Source organism: Gouania willdenowi, chromosome 3 (genome assembly GCF_900634775.1).
Source record: "Gouania willdenowi chromosome 3, fGouWil2.1, whole genome shotgun sequence".
In the NCBI taxonomy this organism is placed as follows: Eukaryota; Metazoa; Chordata; class Actinopteri; order Blenniiformes; family Gobiesocidae; genus Gouania; species Gouania willdenowi.
In genome coordinates, this window is record NC_041046.1 from 1844466 (window position 1) to 1861556 (window position 17091).

Here is a 17091-nt window from a genome sequence, read left to right on the forward strand (position 1 = left end):
TTGCAATGTTCAATGATAATCTGGGATAGAGGCAGCTCACTCTCACTCAAGTTAGCTAAGCAAGAAGGGAAACATAATAAAGACTCAGCCAGTGAGATAACAGAACAAGTGAGGCGCATTTACCTTGAGTAACTACAAGGGTTTGTTGACTGAACTCTAGCTAAAATGACAAAACAAAAACTGCCATTTTGTATTTGTGCTGTGGTTACAGTTTGGATTTAGCACATGTTGCAAAAATAACATATATGGGTGTAACAAATACAGTCAATTCTAATTTGAGGTCTACAGATATGAGAGTCAGAAAGAATAATTAATGACATAGTACTCTGTGCCTCTCATAATTAATGGCAATCCCATGATACAAGACTGGCTTTCGCGTGCTCCTTAGACACCTCAGACTTCAAGTCATGGTATTCGTTTCTCTCTGCCACAGTAATTAACTTGTGGAAATGATTTACCCTTGAATGCTTGTCAGATCAATTTCTCATCTGAGGTCTTTGTAAACCTGCTGTAGCTCTTGAAGCCTGGGAGATTATGCCACTGGTCACATTTGGTCCCACTTAAATGGTATTAAAATATACCACAAAAGAGTAAGTCTTCAAAGCTGTGCTGGACTCCTAGGTAATAAGTGACTAATAATAATGAATAGTGTCAAGATAGATAAACAGTAAATAAAAGCAAAACTGCTTAAGTAACAAAAAAACATTGCAAAGTTATAAAAAACAACTAAGCCTGGGGTTTGTCCCTGATGGGCCTGATGACATCAGCCCCAAAATGCTAAAGGCTTGTGCCACCCAGCTCTGTACAATATTCTAGAACATGTTCACCTTGTAACAGACAATAAACTGGAGTGGGGGAAGAACACAGATTCCTTCTACAGGAAGCGTCAGAGCCGTCTCTATTTCCTGAGACTTCTATGGTCCTTCAACATCTGCAGGACCATGCAGGATGTTCTATGAGTCTCGATGCTGTTGTTTGTGTGGCAACCAATATGAATGGAAAGGACTAGGTTGCTGATCTATCTGCTGTATGTCTGTGCATCTGGGGACTGGATCAGCCAATGAAAAAAATAATTTCCCTCCTTTACATACATTTAAATGAGACATGAGAACGGCGCTACTGGCTGTGGCGGTGCAGTTTAATTTCATATCACGATTTGCGTATCTTCTGTGGATCGCACAATGACATGTTTCCTTGTCTGGGCCAGTTTAGTGTTGGGACTCAGATCCTTGACTGTCAAACCATCTAGTGAGGTGGGTCCACTGTAACAAAAGTAATTCCCCCCTGAGATGAATAAAGTATTTCAGCTGCTGAATGAGATGAATTTGTTAGTGGTGAGGCAGAACCTCACTTTTCAGTCAGATCCTAGGTTCCCAAATTGTAATAGCGAGTTTGTCAATAAATATTAAAAACAGTTATGTAGTATTATTATATTATTATAAAGCAGTCAGGAGCCTCCATGCATTGCCACAAATTACACATCTCACCTGGATTAAAGTCCTTCCGCCGCCGAAAAAAATACTGTAAGCCTCAGAGTAACAACAGCAAGTTTCTAGCCTGTGGTTCTTCAATTGTAGTCATCCATTTTTTTTTTTGTGACATATGTTTTTATCTGAAATTATTGCAGCACAGATGTTAAGCATTGGTAAAAGGCGAGACCATAGTTTTTTTGTTGTTTTTTTTAAATTTTTTAAATGAACTATTCAAATGCTAAATAAAATGTCTATTTTATAATGTGATTCTGATAAAGCCATGGGCATCACCAAATTCATCATTCGTCTGAGGGTATAAGACTGCTCGAAACACCTGCATTTGTCTTGATTAAAACACGTCTTGCTGAAATCTATTTCTATAGCTAATTATAACTGTTTCTTTGTATATTTTTCATGTACACTTAGAATACATTGATCTGGAGACTCTATTTAAATACATGTGAGTGGTTCAATTGGTTTTTGTGGCAAATCCATGCCTGTGGTGAGAGTTAATTGGTCAGATTAGGAGGAAGTGGGTGATCAAGGCGAGAATGATTTGACACTGAGAATAAGTCATTTTCACCTTCACAATCATCTCATTCTCTGATTCGTGACTAAATTGTACATGTTTTAACCTCGTGCAAATATGCAAACTTACCCCTGTGATGTTTTTATGTGTCTTTATTATTAAGAAAATGATTTATTGTGCAGCGGTGTTGAGACCTTAGGATGATACTCTGCCCTCATGTTATCTTTCTGGTAGCTTCCCAAGGACAGGCGGCAAAAAGCAATTGCTATTAGTGCGCATATATAGTTGGAGCAGATAAATATAGGCTGCTTTTAGCAGATGAGCAACAGCACCATCAATTAAGATTAGGGCATGTGCTATAGCAGTGTCATGAAGAACAACAAGATGGCATTCCCTCAATGTCAAAGGTAAGATGAACATACAAGCCGTTGGGAAAAATCAAAGACAACCTGATAGCTCATATACATAATGCTCACATTGACAAATAGCTATTGATGTTTCTTCATTGCAGAGAGTGATGTGGCTCAAAAATCTTGGAGAGAGTCCAGGAAAGACATGGAAATTAGATTAGGATGAATCTGGTTTATTAATTTCCACGTACATTTTGGAAATTTTGTGAACACAAGATTTGAAGCCAAAACTTCAAACTTGAAGTAGAATATTCTTGCTTGATGTGGAAATACACAAGAAACAATAGGTTTTGTCCTGCCATCCTTTTTACAGTCCCAGCACCCTTGCCTGAATCCTCTGACTACAGCAGGGGTCTGCAACCTGCGGCTCTGGAGCCTCATGTGGCTCTTTGACTCTTTTGCAATTAAAAAAAAAAATTCAATAAATAATTAATTGTTATTTCTTACAGAGGGTGTTGATGATTAATGATATTGACGTCAAATAAAATTATGATAAAACAATTGGTTAACAAACATAAATCACATTGTGCAATAACTCACCTCCGTACTTCAACTTCTACAACAGCTACTGACCAGAAACTTTCCTTGCACCTGTGGCTAAACTTAAGTTTTAAATCCCTTGTAGAATAACTAAACTAACAAAAAGACTATTTTGGAAGAAAATAGGGATTGTATTTGTGTGGGGAAAGATGTATTTAATTGCCAACATGCTGCCTTAATATGCATGCCTGATATGTTGCAAGAAATTAGCAATTAACATGTGTCGATTAACATGATCATGTGTTATCAAATTCAAATTATTTTTTGTAGCCCTTCAAATCCATTAACTCATAAAATTATTCAATATTATTTTAACTGTGTAGAATTGTATACACTGTATTGTCTTCATTGAGAAGGTTTTATTCCAAAATAAATAATTTGTAATTAAAGTGTTCTGTTTTCGTGTCTAGTCGTTACAATAAAGACCAGTGGAGGGCGGTAATACGCCTTGGGGCGTCCACTCTGCCTTAATACAGAAGAAGAAGACACCAGAGGATGCGCATAAAACTCGTGTTATGAAAAAACAGGACATACAAAAGAAAAGAGGAAAGAGTTTGAGACAAAGACATGACAGGAGAGGAGATCTGCGAGACCACGACAAGGTAGAGCTTCTGCTTTGTAGCTATTGTTACTGTTGTTGCGGGTAGCGTTTACAGACTTTCCCACTCTGGGACCCGTTTTCAGAAGTTATCATATTCGGCTTCCAAATCCTTGTTGCCTTGTGGACGCAAGGTGTAAACGATAAAAAACATGAATGTTTAGACTACAACCTGTCTCCGTGTGGACGGGGCCATAGAGTAGCGGAGAAGGGAGGCAGGCGACCGTACTTTGGTCAATCAAAGCCAGCGGTTAATGCAACGGCTGCTCTACCTCCACTATGCAATATTTTGAGTGGAAGTAGAACTTTATGATGACCCGCATGTCATTAGTGAGACTCTGTGGTCTGGTGCAAGGTTTCGTGTTCCAATGAAGCGAGTTTTGTTTACCGATGTCCGTGTGTGTGTAATAAGTCTCTGTGAAAGTCTGCGTCCATCCACTCCTTTCATTATATCCATGTCTTCTAAGGCTCTTATTAAATAAATATTCTTGGCTTGAATATCGCTTGCTTCGGGTGTTCATCCTGGGTTATGTCGTCACCAGCACATCATTCATTAGCCTTTCTTTAGTCAGGATAACCACATTGAGATTAATAATCTCTTTTACAAGTGTTCTCTGGCATTGCGGCAGAACGAGCATGCGCAGAACGACTGGAATTAATTTAAAGCAGAATTAGCGTGTACAAAATCGAGGAATTATTGTCAATTATTCAGAATTCAAATCAGAATAAACCAGCCAGCTTAAGTCGGATTTCAATTTAATTCGGAATAGTCATTTTCATTTGGAATTAGGTGTTTAAGGTCAGTTTAAATAGGATTTAACTTTCATTCGGAATGAAAGGGGAATACGTGAACGTAAACGTGGCCAGTGTCCTCCCTTCTCCATTTGCAAGCAGCAACTACAGCTCTCTGAATTCTGTACTCGGCTGGAGGGACATGGACAATGTGTGTACCCTGCGACTCTCCAGTGATTTCCAAGTAAAGGCCATCACTCCCGTTAATTAGCCCGTCTCTTTTGGGCTGTGACTAAAATCACCTCCGTGGCTCCTCTCTCCATCGGATCACACCTAATTTTAATTAGACCCCTCTGAATATTAGCCAGGGTCTTTGTTCCGCTTCCTCTCATTAGTGAGCCAGACAAATGAGTCTTTAAAACCCTTTATATGTTTCCTCTACATTTCTCCTTCAACCTCCCTCCATGCTCCATCCAACATTGTCCTCATCATTTTCTTCTGTATGCTCTTTTACTGTGATAGACTGTGTTTAATTAGCCCCTGTCCAAGCTAAAGCCTCAACAAGTGATGGTTGCCCGTTTTGTCCTCATGTCCGAACAAAGTATTAGCCTTACACAGACCTACAAACCTGTTAATGACTGAGATAACTTTGCAGACTGAAAGGAGGAGACATAGATACAATGATCTGCTAATGTATGTATAAAACTAAAATCCAGTAAAAGCAGTAGAAATGCAGTTAATGATAATGGCAGTTGAAACATATTTGTTTAAAAGTCTAATGTTATATGTGAATATATATGTGATATTGCTTGACTTTTGTGAGGCATGTTTTACTAACAAAAGTCAGCACTTTACAGTGGTGAGGAATCATAATGAAAACTTTCAAAATGCATGGTTTTAATGCAAGCCTCTTGGCAAGCATCTCCCATGGTGACTAATAGTGAATGAACTACGAGGGTCACCTCTTGTCTGGAGGATAATTAGAATAGCTAAACACACCCACGCACTCAGGCACTGAAAAGAGACAAGCATATATGCATTTGTCTGCATTGCCATCTTCAAAAACATTTAATTGTATACAAAATATTGCCAATAAAACTAAGAAGCAGCAAGTATTTTAGGTAAGTAAAATTATTTTGAGAGCATTAGGTCAGCCCTAGGCCTGGGCGACATAATCAATATCAATAGAAAATATGTGCAATAGAATGCTTACTGAACTCTGAAAAAACCTGGAAAAAAGCCCTGACCCAGAACTGCAAGGCATTCTGGAGGATGTAGGCAGATGAATGGCTTGAGCCACTCCAAAGTAGCTGTGCACATTAGTAGTTTCATGTTTCACCACCTGAAAACATGACCCGAACAAACGCTGCGGTCAGTGCTCACTACCGCTGGCCACGCTCCCGCTCACACACACAAACCAAAAATCAAAAAGACAAATGGTACCAGTCTAAGTTCCTCCACCAGATCCACCCAAAGTTCTGCAAACACGGTGACAGAGATGAACCTGCCAGCGACGATTATGAACCGAAAACTGGACTTAAGCTAAGCTAACCCACTGAAACACAAGACTAGGCTAAGACCTAATGCTAACGACTTCCCAAATTGCTAAATTCAATATTTTATAAATTATAATTAATTATTAGCTGGCCCCATGAAACAGTAATTTAATTACTGTAATTATAGTAATAGAATTTATCAACCATAACTTTATGTAATCAGATATAAAATAAACAAGATTCAGCAGGAGTGGTTTATGTGAAACAGGAGTTGTTTTTTTTTTCTTTAGAAATTGTCATTATAAATGAGGAAATAAAGGCCAAAATTGCCCCCATAATATTTTTGTAGTACATACCCTGCTGTTATTTACAAAATTCATTGCACATTTTCTTTGATTAAGCATTTATTTAATGTATATACAGTATTTGTACATTTAACAGTTAATTTTTTTTCAATTGAGGTTTTTTGGTGTTTTTCCATAGTTTTGTTGCACTCTTTTTAAATGTTAAACGTTTAAAATAAAAGTATTTAACTTTGGCCTTTTTTCTTCTGGCCCTTATTTTTAATAGGTAAAAAAAAGAAGACACAAATCAACAATTATCAATATCGACTGATATGAAAGTGTCAGGTATAGATTTCTGGGGAGCTCTTAAAAGCCTTCCTACAAAAATAACACTCAAAAAAGATACAAAGAAAAACAAATGAATGCCGTTGAGCAAGAGGATAGACATGTTACACATTTAATGTTGTATTAAAAGACCATCTTTCCATACAATGATTAATGTCTGTCTTACAGCACTGAAGGTTGATATAATGTGTGTTGTCTTCTTCCAATAGTCAAAAATAGCAACATCCATTTCTCATTAAGAAAATATGAGCATTTAAAAAAAAAAATAGTGCTTTTTGCTTCTGCAGTGCAAGTAAACATTTAAGCCTTTTTCTGTTTTCTTCCTGCACTTCTGAGAACTGTTGAAACTAACTGGCAACAAAGCCTTTGACAATAACACAATGTACTGTATAATAGTTATCTTTATGAAGTGGCTGGTTCTTCTGGCCAATATGAAAGTGTTTGACTATCATTCCATTGTATACACTCACACAAGTTTCTGCCCAAATAATTTGTTTACTGTGCACCAACGAACAAATTCACTCTTTAAAGAAAATCTTCCAAATGAGAATAAATAATTATTTTTTTTATCTGTTTCTGTTACCATACAATCAGTGTTGGGGTAGTTACTCAAAAAGTAATTCATACCTCGTTACTTCTGTAAACTGTAGGGAGATTACTCATTACTGTACTTTAAAATAACTTCACTACTTATTACTTTACTTTCCTGTTTCTTAATAACAACACTGTATATACATGGACAAACATCAGCGCTGTCACTTAGCCTGTCTGCATAGTGTTTTTGGGTTGATTGATTGATGGATTGATTGATGGATGGATTATACTTTATTAATCCAACAACAGGAACATTCACCTGTTACAGCAGTAAACAGATAAAAAGAAATATACAATAAGTACCAAATATATATTCACAAATAAAAGGTGGACAAATTGGCCAGGGAGAGGGAAAGCTAGCCCAAGTTGTAGCTAAAGATGCTGCCCCACAAGGCGATGACGGATAAGCGGCAGAAATTGGATGAATGGATGATTGTGTTAAGTGGAGGCTTTCATAAAATATTAGAAAAAAAAAAAAAAATGACGTAAAAACAGAAAACATGTTCAATTTGGGCTGCTGTTCCATACAGTCTGATGTACAGTTGGAATGAACCACCTGCTTTTTGTATACATGTATTTATACATTCTGCTCAGTGCACTGATGATTGGTACCTTCTTAAACCAATAAATAAGAGTGGCTCTGTTATTAGGTGGCACTTTGCTGATGAGGGTGTCAATCAAACGACTCAGCTAATCACAATGTGCAGGTAGGCAGGCTTGATTATTCTAACTGAGTTTCCATCTACACATAAACTCACCTCCTCACAGCCTCGTCTACATATCAGTCCATCTATAGCTTTTTATGGTCAGTTTTTACTGTAACAACTAAGGCTGCTGCTGCTGTACCCTGCCCGTCAGCTCACACACCTGAGGCACATCTCACCATCATGTTTGTAAAGCTGTGCGTGTCTCAGCGCATCCTCTCTGCCCACAACTCCTGAAGCTTGTTTTAAAATGTTCCATTCATGGTGACATCCAGTGATGGTGGTACTGGAGTGTGTTTGTGTCCGTTATTACCACTCCGCTGTATCAGCAGCCTATACCAGGGTAATTACAAGTACAGCAGGAAAGTGCATTCCTATACAATAGTAAAGTAGTTTTGTTTCCAATATGCCAAGTGTAGTGCATTATTTCATTTTGTTACCAGAAAAAGTTATATTGTTACTGTAACGTGTTACTTCATAACGTGTTACTCCAACACTGCACTCAAACCAGTTTATCTACATCTCAAATTGCTTCTAACATCTCCGTTCAAAGAATAAAAGTTTGAACATAATTTCATCGACATAAAGAGTAATTAAGAAAACACTGTTGCACAATGTTTGTAGTAGTACAACTGAATAACACTATGGGGTGTTTCATTAACTGCAATTAGTTTGCATTGAAAAACCACATCAAATCAATCAAATTACCATTATCCCTGAAATGGAAAAAAAAAAGCTGTTCAATACTACTCACAAATAAAGTCTTCGTTAAATAACTTAGCTGCAGTCACCAACCAATACAACTGTTTTAAGATGATGAGTGTAACAATTGTAGTATTATCTTAAAATTTACATTTCCATTACTTGTAGTAACTTTTGATTGTCTCAAGGTATAGCTATTGAAGAACTAATACCACAAGTCTTGTTGAGGTAACCAGACTTCATCTTACCAATATTGAATAACTTTTTATTCTGATACAAATTACTTTTTTGTTTCAAAAATATCAACATGGTCCTAAGATCTGGTCAATCTCTGCCAAACAATGCTATTGCATTGTGACCCGTCTATCTCTGATTTGCTCCTGCAATGACGAGCATGACCGATGAAAAGCTATGATAAAACTAAATATATCCCTATTAAGATCATCAGAAACTTATTTTGTATTAGAACTAAAGCAATTACAAAAATTAGCTGTCATGGGGGAAAACTTCATGACGGCTTCTATACAAATGTAGTGAAGTCAAAAGTACAATATTTGTCTTTCAAAGATAGTGGAGAAAAAGTAATAAGTATTGCACAAAAATCATGCTTAAGTAAAGCACAGATACTAAAAAATAGTTCTTGCAGTCTACAATCCTGTTAACTCATTGAGTGCAATTCACATCTATAGACATTATTTGGTTTGGTAACGTGGAGTGCCATTCACGTCTATAGACGTGAATTGTGTTTTTTGGCTGGGATTTCTAGGAGACAGTGTGACAAAGGTATCCCGTGAATATCTAACTTTATGTAGTGACCAACTGGTGACATGTAGGTGGCAGCAGTGCAACTTTGGATGAGAGATCACCCATGATGGGCAGATCTCAGAGGAAGAGGAAAAGAGTTTACGAAACAGAAAATGGCGCTATGAGAGTTGATGCTGAAGTTCCCAGCAGCTCACACTCGACCAGAGCATGTGTGGAACCTAAGTGGACTATTAAGAGTGTCGTGATAGTGAGAGAAAACGATCAAAAAAACAGAGCAAGCGGTGACACTCGGCATGCTCGGGAGAAGGAAGAAGTTGTGTGTGGAGAATGACGGGGACTTGGAGCACAGCCAAAATACAGTAAGAAAACCATTCAGCTCTGAGTCAGAACGCAAAATAATAATAATTTTGCCATCAAAAGCCCGGTCTCAGTGTTGTTTTTGTAGTTTTAAAGTGAAAAAAAATTGCTTCAAAGTCACTGATAGGTTTTTTTTAGAAAAAGCCGTTTTTCTCAGCTTTTTGTTACAAACTGGTGATTTGTGTGAAACTTGCCTCTATTCAACTGCTGATTACGGAAGAACAAAACATACAAGAAACAAAATTATTTTTTCTGATGAAAGTAGAGAGTCTAATCTTTCGGAATCTAGATGTCAGATTGTCATATGACAAAATATTCTGTGGGTCTTTAAAAATCAGTCAAAATGCTCTAAAATGGCTGGTACTGAGGGGGATAGAAATTCTGAAAATGGCTGGCACTGAATGAGTTAAACACTTTTTTTTTATACTAGGTGAAATAATTTTCCCATTTTTACTGTAGTCAATACATTATGGAGCGGATTCACTAATATCTGAAATAGAGGGTGGTAAACCAGTTGCTTCCCTAAATCCTTTGGTGAAGCAGTTTCCATCTGCTGTGAGGTATTCAATAAGACTGCAGCAATGATAAGTGCACATGCAGAAGTGGTGGAGAACGCCCTATTTAAATTAGAGTTTTGTACATGTTATGTTGACCATGGAGCGTGAAGGGGAGCTGAGTGCGCGGAAGCGAGAAAATACATTTGAAGCAGGAGAATTGAAGATGTTCGTAGAGGAAGCTAACAAAAAAAATGATAAATTACAGCAACGGCACAGACAGATAGATAGATAGATAGATAGATAGATAGATAGATAGATAGATAGATAGATAGATAGATAGATAGATACTTTATTCATCCCGCAATGGGGAAATGTGCGTGGATGTGAGTGACGGAGTGGATTCATGTGTGCGGCTGATGCACGTGTGTGTGTGAGAGTGAGCCGCGAAGGAGAGATGTGTGTGCGTGCCTATTGGTAGAGTCCGACACCGTGACCAGGACAGGTAGCAAGCTTATGTTTATAGTGCAGCCAAAAAATAAAGTGCAGCTCATCAACAACAAAGTGGCCTGTTTTTCCTACGCTGCACCATCTTTAACAAGCATGAGGTGTACGGGAGTGATCCACGGCGGAGAAGCAGCCTCCAGCCATGGAGAGCGGATCTTCACTGAATCTGCCCTTATGTATTCAGAAAAAGAAACAACAAGAATCAGACCTTCGTCTACCCATCTTCCACCGGCTTGCTCCTTAAAGGTCCAGTATTATGCTATTTTTGACCCATCTCCATTTGTTCTAAGAACCCCAAAAAACTGCACATTACAGTAAAAACACATGGCTATTTAAGTGGCTATTGTGATTGTGAGTCAGAAAAACACTGTTTCATGAAGAGTATGCACTACGCAACAGCAGTATATGTTTGCAAGCCAGAGCAGCAGCAGCAGAAGCAGAGGAGTTCAAACACTTCAAACGTTTACCGAAGCTGCTGTCGCTTTCTTGTCATTATCTTCTCTAGTGATAACACAAATAGTCCATTCAAGGTGATAGTCCACTGTTTAGTCTAAACACTGTGTCACATTGTGTCACAAAGATAGCAGATCTCAAAGGCGAAACGAGGAAGAGTTCCCGGTGCGTAACGAAAATCCAACTCGCCTGTTTGAAGCTGAATTTTTACAAAATGTGGAATAACAAGGGAGGGAGGAAACATAACTTTTTCAACTTTGGCCCTCTGAATGAGGCTTAAGAGATGTATATGATTTTAGCAAAAACCATTCTAAAATGATTTTTTTCCATAATACCGCCCCTTTAAGGGTCTCAGGGTCAGACCTCTGTGAAAGCTGCAATTCTGTAATACCAATACCTACCAATAATTCTAAATGGAGGTGTTTTCATGTCTCATCCTGCTCACACACGCTCTCCCTCCCTCCTCCCCATGCACACTGCAAAATGTGCTGAAATGGCTGAGTGTTCAAGCTTGTGAGGGTGTGGCTTAGGATGGAGCCCTGATGCAGAAGCGTATAGAGAGAGAGTTGCGACAAGGGAAGTTCAAAATGCTGTGATTCATGTAGACTCAATTTGTTCCCGGAAGTTATTAGATACATTGATTATTATTATTATTATTATTATTATTATTATTATTATTATTATTATTATTATTATTATTATTATTTAATAATGGGTGGAGGGGGTGGACCATAAAGGAGGACTTGCTAGCTTTCCTGTAGGCCACACACCAACACACATTTTATACACTTTGTTGTCATACTATTAGCATCATTTTGTCTGAGTATTTCCAGGCTTTGTGTTTGATTTTGCATGTGAGCCAACAACAACATGCACCTGTTTGCTCTATAACTGTTTAGGCCTAGTGTGAGGATACACTCATGGGTGGTTGAGTAATATATGCTGGTTCTCTGCCAACGCATTGCACAATTGTTCATGAATAATATAACCAAACGCAATTATGGCTTTTAGACAAATTAACCAACGTATATTGGATACATGCCAACATTGGGTCAGTGGTTATTTCCTATTCCACACCTGGGCATACAATGTTGGATGTCAATTATAAATGGCCTTCTTTTTTCTTCGTCAAGTTTATACATAACGGGATGAAAGTAAACACAATAAAGTCTATTCTTGAATGTATCATCAAGTTTGAATTTAAGGTTCCAGTTTCAATTGCTAGTAACAATAGTTTCAGATATTTAATCGCTTCACTGTTTTGAAAAAGTACATTTTGCTTAAAGTTGAGTTTTACGTGTGCAAAAATTTTGATGAAGTAACATACACTGCACAATAGACAGCCTAAAGGTGTTACAGTGTCACTAACTGGGTTTCCATTGCAGATTTTTGCAAAATAAAATACATTTTTCAAATGTTGATAAAGTATAATTGCGCTTTGAACGTGTTTCCATTGAAGGTTGTTTTGGGCAGGAGCCTCGTATCTCCTGTGAAATCTCATCCCGCAAGACTATGCTGCAGAAAGATGGACTCTCCGAACCTCCTTGTAACACTACGTATTCCTTTGTTGTTTCTCATCTAATAAATTTAGAGTACAATGCTAAGAAATATTTACACGTACCGCATCATGTTTTCTCAGCGAGCAGTGGTCATGTGACCAAGTATCGCACGTCATGTTCTGTAATGTGTATTTGCGTAAAAAGTGTTTCTATGGAGTTTTTGTGACACATTTCAATAAAGTAACATCTGAAATTCCTTCTCATGAAAGCGTAAAAACTTTATAGTGATATTTGAGTGCTTTTTCAAAATTGAGGTGTTCACATAAAGTTAAAGAGGCCAGATGTAGCATTTTATATATGTCTGAAATACATAAAATCTAAACTTGAGTGTTAAGAAACATGTCCTTAGCTGTCATGCCATATGACATTTTTAGATTACATAGTTATATATTGCTAAATATATATTGCTACATATATATTGCTAAATACATATTGCTAAATATATATTGTTAAATATTGCCGGCCCGGCCAACCTGTAGTACATTTTTTCCCCCGATTGGGCGAGTAAAAGCCTATTTACAGCAGAGTCGTCCCTGAGTAGGCCATTTTGGGTGTAAACTCATTTTTCTCAGCCTCTGCTGGGAGCAGGGTTACTTACTGGTTCACTTGGAGGTGAAATACTTGAAGATGTCATCTTTTGAAATAACTATACACTTGTATTCATCCAGTTGACGCCTGGACGTCTCAAAGGCATATTGCCTCCTGGTGGTGGCAGAAATTGCTTGCAAATTCTACATATGGCCCCTTTAAATACACAAAGAGTAACAAGTAAATATTCACACATATAAATATGTGATAAGTGCATAAAATATCAGAATATTACACAATGCCGGTGAACAGTGAGTGTAAAGACAACATGTTCAGGTTGTGCTGCTGTTGTACAGTTGGAATAAATCAGTATCAGATACAGTCTGTGACCTGTTTACAGACACAACTACACACCTTTCTGTTAAGAAAAACACAAATTTGCAAACTCTTGCCTCAACTCCTAATCCAGACATGCTTGCAAATTGATGCTGCCTTTCTCTTGGTGTCTTCTTCCCTGTTTTTGTGTATAAATGTGCCAGCGTTACAGTGGCACATAGAGGCCTGTTATACTTACTAGTGTTTTTCTCCGTTTTTGTGTGGACACACACATAATTACCAATTTTAAGGGAAAGTGTTTACGTTTTGTCTCCATGTAAATGGGACCAAACTGCCTAAAACTCCTGATGACCTGCAGCAGGATTTAAGCCCTGCTGTGACTCCTTATCAGTGCAAGTTCATTCGTCTTCCTGAGTGGTATTACATGCTGTCTCTCTCACGAGCTCTCGAGCCTATTCATGGAATCAGTGTCTGTGCTTAACTCACCACTCATTGGAATCTCTTTTTCTCTCCCTCCAGTGTTCTCCATTTAAACTCCAGCGCCTCCACTCATCCACTCCCGGTTTTTATTCACCACCGCAGATACCTGCATCAACTTCTTTGCGCACAATAAATCACTCCTCTATCAAAACTTAATCCTTAGTCTCGCTCTTGGGTCCTTCCTGTGCTTACATACCATGACAGAACAAACTGGCCAATGCATGGACCCAGCAGATGTGAATGCCGTGAATGATGCCCTCAGCTCTGATGGAGTCCTCCTGCACAAACATGACGAGCTATTATGCAGCCTGCTGGAGACGCTTAATCACCTGAGCATACAGGTACAAAACAAACTCTCAGGTCTCTCAGGCTGCTGTTGGAGCAGCGGGCCTGCCCTCTCTCAGCCTGTAATGTTTCTGTCTCTGTTTTTTTGCCATATTCACGAGAATCCTTTATTACCATTCCCGATGTTGTGTACGTGCCACCCCAGCACCCGTTGTGACTGTGGGTTTTACGACTGTATGACATCAGAGCTGTGGGAAAAGGACAACGGGGATTTACGGCACGCAGGTGTGGGTGTGCTAGTGTGTTTTGTGTGAGGCACAATAAAGTTCATCAGCAGCTAACGGGTTGCAATTTGTAAGTTACTTACATAACATTGGCGACGAGGATGGAGTTTCTGTTCCCACCTCTCTCTCCATTTCTGAACCTGCCCGGCGACCCGCCCGTGCCGTGGACTCGCTGGCATGAATTGTTTGAGACATTCATCACGGCCATGGGGCTAACGGACGCTAGCAACGAGCGGCGCAGAGCGATGCTCATTCACAACCTGGGCAGCGAGGGACAGAGGATCTTCCGGACTCTCGGACCCGCCGCTACATACGACGAGTGTGTCACACAGCTGTCGGCACACTTTGCTGCGCCTCAGAACGTTATGCTTCGGCGGATAGTCTTCCGACAGCGCATACAGCAGGAGGGTGAGTCCGTTCACCATTACGTGGCTGATTTGAGGGGCTTGGCAAGCCTATGCAAATTTGGGCAGCTAGAGGAGGAGCTAATAAGAGATCAGCTGGCTGAACACACCAACAACCCCAAACTCAGGGAGAAGTTATTAATGTCCCCTGATGATTTGTCCCTGACTAAGGCTATCGATATGGCATTCCAGATGGAGTCTGCAGCCTCATTAACAGCAACACTAGTGAAGCCCAGCCATCTCACCTCGCCATCCACCCTCATGGCACAGACTATTTCACCGCCAGCTGTACACCCTCGCTCTGAGTCACCCAAAGACAGTTTTGAGGTTAACTTTGCCGGGCGCCAAAACACTACACCACGCCAGGCTTGTGGCAACTGTGGCTTGCCATCGCACACCGCTAGAGCTCCAGTCTGTCCTGCAAGGGGTCAGAGATGTCGACGCTGTGGAAAAAATAATCATTTTGCTAAAGTCTGCCGCTCTGCCCCAGGTGACAGCACATCATCATATTCACCCAACCAACGGGTACCGACAACCATTCATTCGGTGAGCTCCGCCTCTCGGCCGTTTAGATGGTGCACAGTGGAGCTGGAAGGGGTGTGCCTGCTGTTACTGCTGGACACGGGTGCCTCCCGCTCACTCCTAAATGCTGCCACTGTCCGGCGGCTTTTCTCACATCGGACTCCCAATGCAGGTGCTGAGGACCTGTACGGTTATGGACATTCTAAAATTGGCATTTTGGGCACGATCGACCTCCCTGTCTGCTATGGGACCAGGACGCTCCCATGGTTTACCTTTCAGGTTTCCCAGCGAACCTCATGGGCTTGACCTGTTCCTCGAACTTGGCTTCTCACTGCTGGACAATACGGGGTCCGCAATCATGTCTGTGGGCTCACCCTGGCAACAACGGTGGCCTTCTCTGTTCAACGGCCTGGGCTGCCTCACAGCCTTTAACCACCAGCCCCTTCTCAGGACTGACTTGCACCCTGTCATTCAGCCACTATGCCGCCTTCCCCTCGCCCTGCGTGATGACGTTACCGCCGAACTTCAAAAGCTCCTGGACGCAGGCATAATTGAGAGGGTGGATGCCTCGCCTTGGATTTCTAACCTGGTGGTGGCTAAGAAAAAGTGTGGGGGGCTCCGCCCATGCATCGACCTCAGGGCAGTAAACAAGTCAGTGATCCCGGACAGGTACCCACTGCCGACAGTAGAAGAACTGTCAGCCAAGTTCTATGGCTCCTCTGTTTTTTCCAAACTTGACCTCCGCCAGGGGTATCTACAGGTTCCACTGCACCCTGACAGCCGCAACCTGACCGCATTTGTGACCCACATTGGGGTTTTTCGCTACACTCGCATGCCCTTTGGCCTCAGCTCGGCCCCGAGCTGTTTCCAAAAAATCATGTCCACAATTTTCGCTGGCATCCCAGGTGTGGTCATATATCTGGACGACATTGTGGTGCATGGTTCAACGTCGACGGAGCATGACGAGCGTTTGGCTAAGGTGCTTAACGTTCTAGCCAGCCATAACCTAACACTCAATGGGGAAAAGTGCACCTTTGCTGCTTCAGCCATCGAGTTTGTGGGATTTCACCTTAATGCCACTGGCATCAGCCCAACTCATTCAAACGTGGCAGCGGTGCAGCAGCTTGCAGAGCCTTCTTGCCCAGCCCAACTAGCTTCATTCCTGGGAATGACAGCCTATTACCTGCGCTTCCTTCCCCACTACTCCTCAACCACCGCACCACTGAGAGAACTTCTGAAAAAAGACGCACCCTGGGTGTGGACGCTGGCATGCTCTGCTGCTGTCTGCCGGCTCAAGGCTCAGCTCACCTCGCCTCCTGTGCTGGCACACTTCGACCTGAACAGCCCCACCATCCTGACCTGCGATGCCTCTAACACGGCCGTGGGGGCCGTGCTGTCCCAGATCCAGCTGGGCACGGAGCGGCCCGTTGCATTCGCCTCCCGGTCACTCACCTTGGCAGAGCAGAAATATTCGGTGGGGGAACGTGAGGCACTCGCCTGCGTCCGGGCATGCTAACGCTGGCACATGTATGTTTATGGGCGACACTTCACGCTTCGGACTGATCACCAAGCCCTCACAGCCCTACTTTCCACGGCTGGGTCAGGGCACAAACCGCTGAGGATCCACCGTTGGTCGGAGAGGCTGCAGCGTTATGACTTCACCACTTTATTCACTCCGAGTAGGGACAATGTAGTGGCTGACTTACTGTCA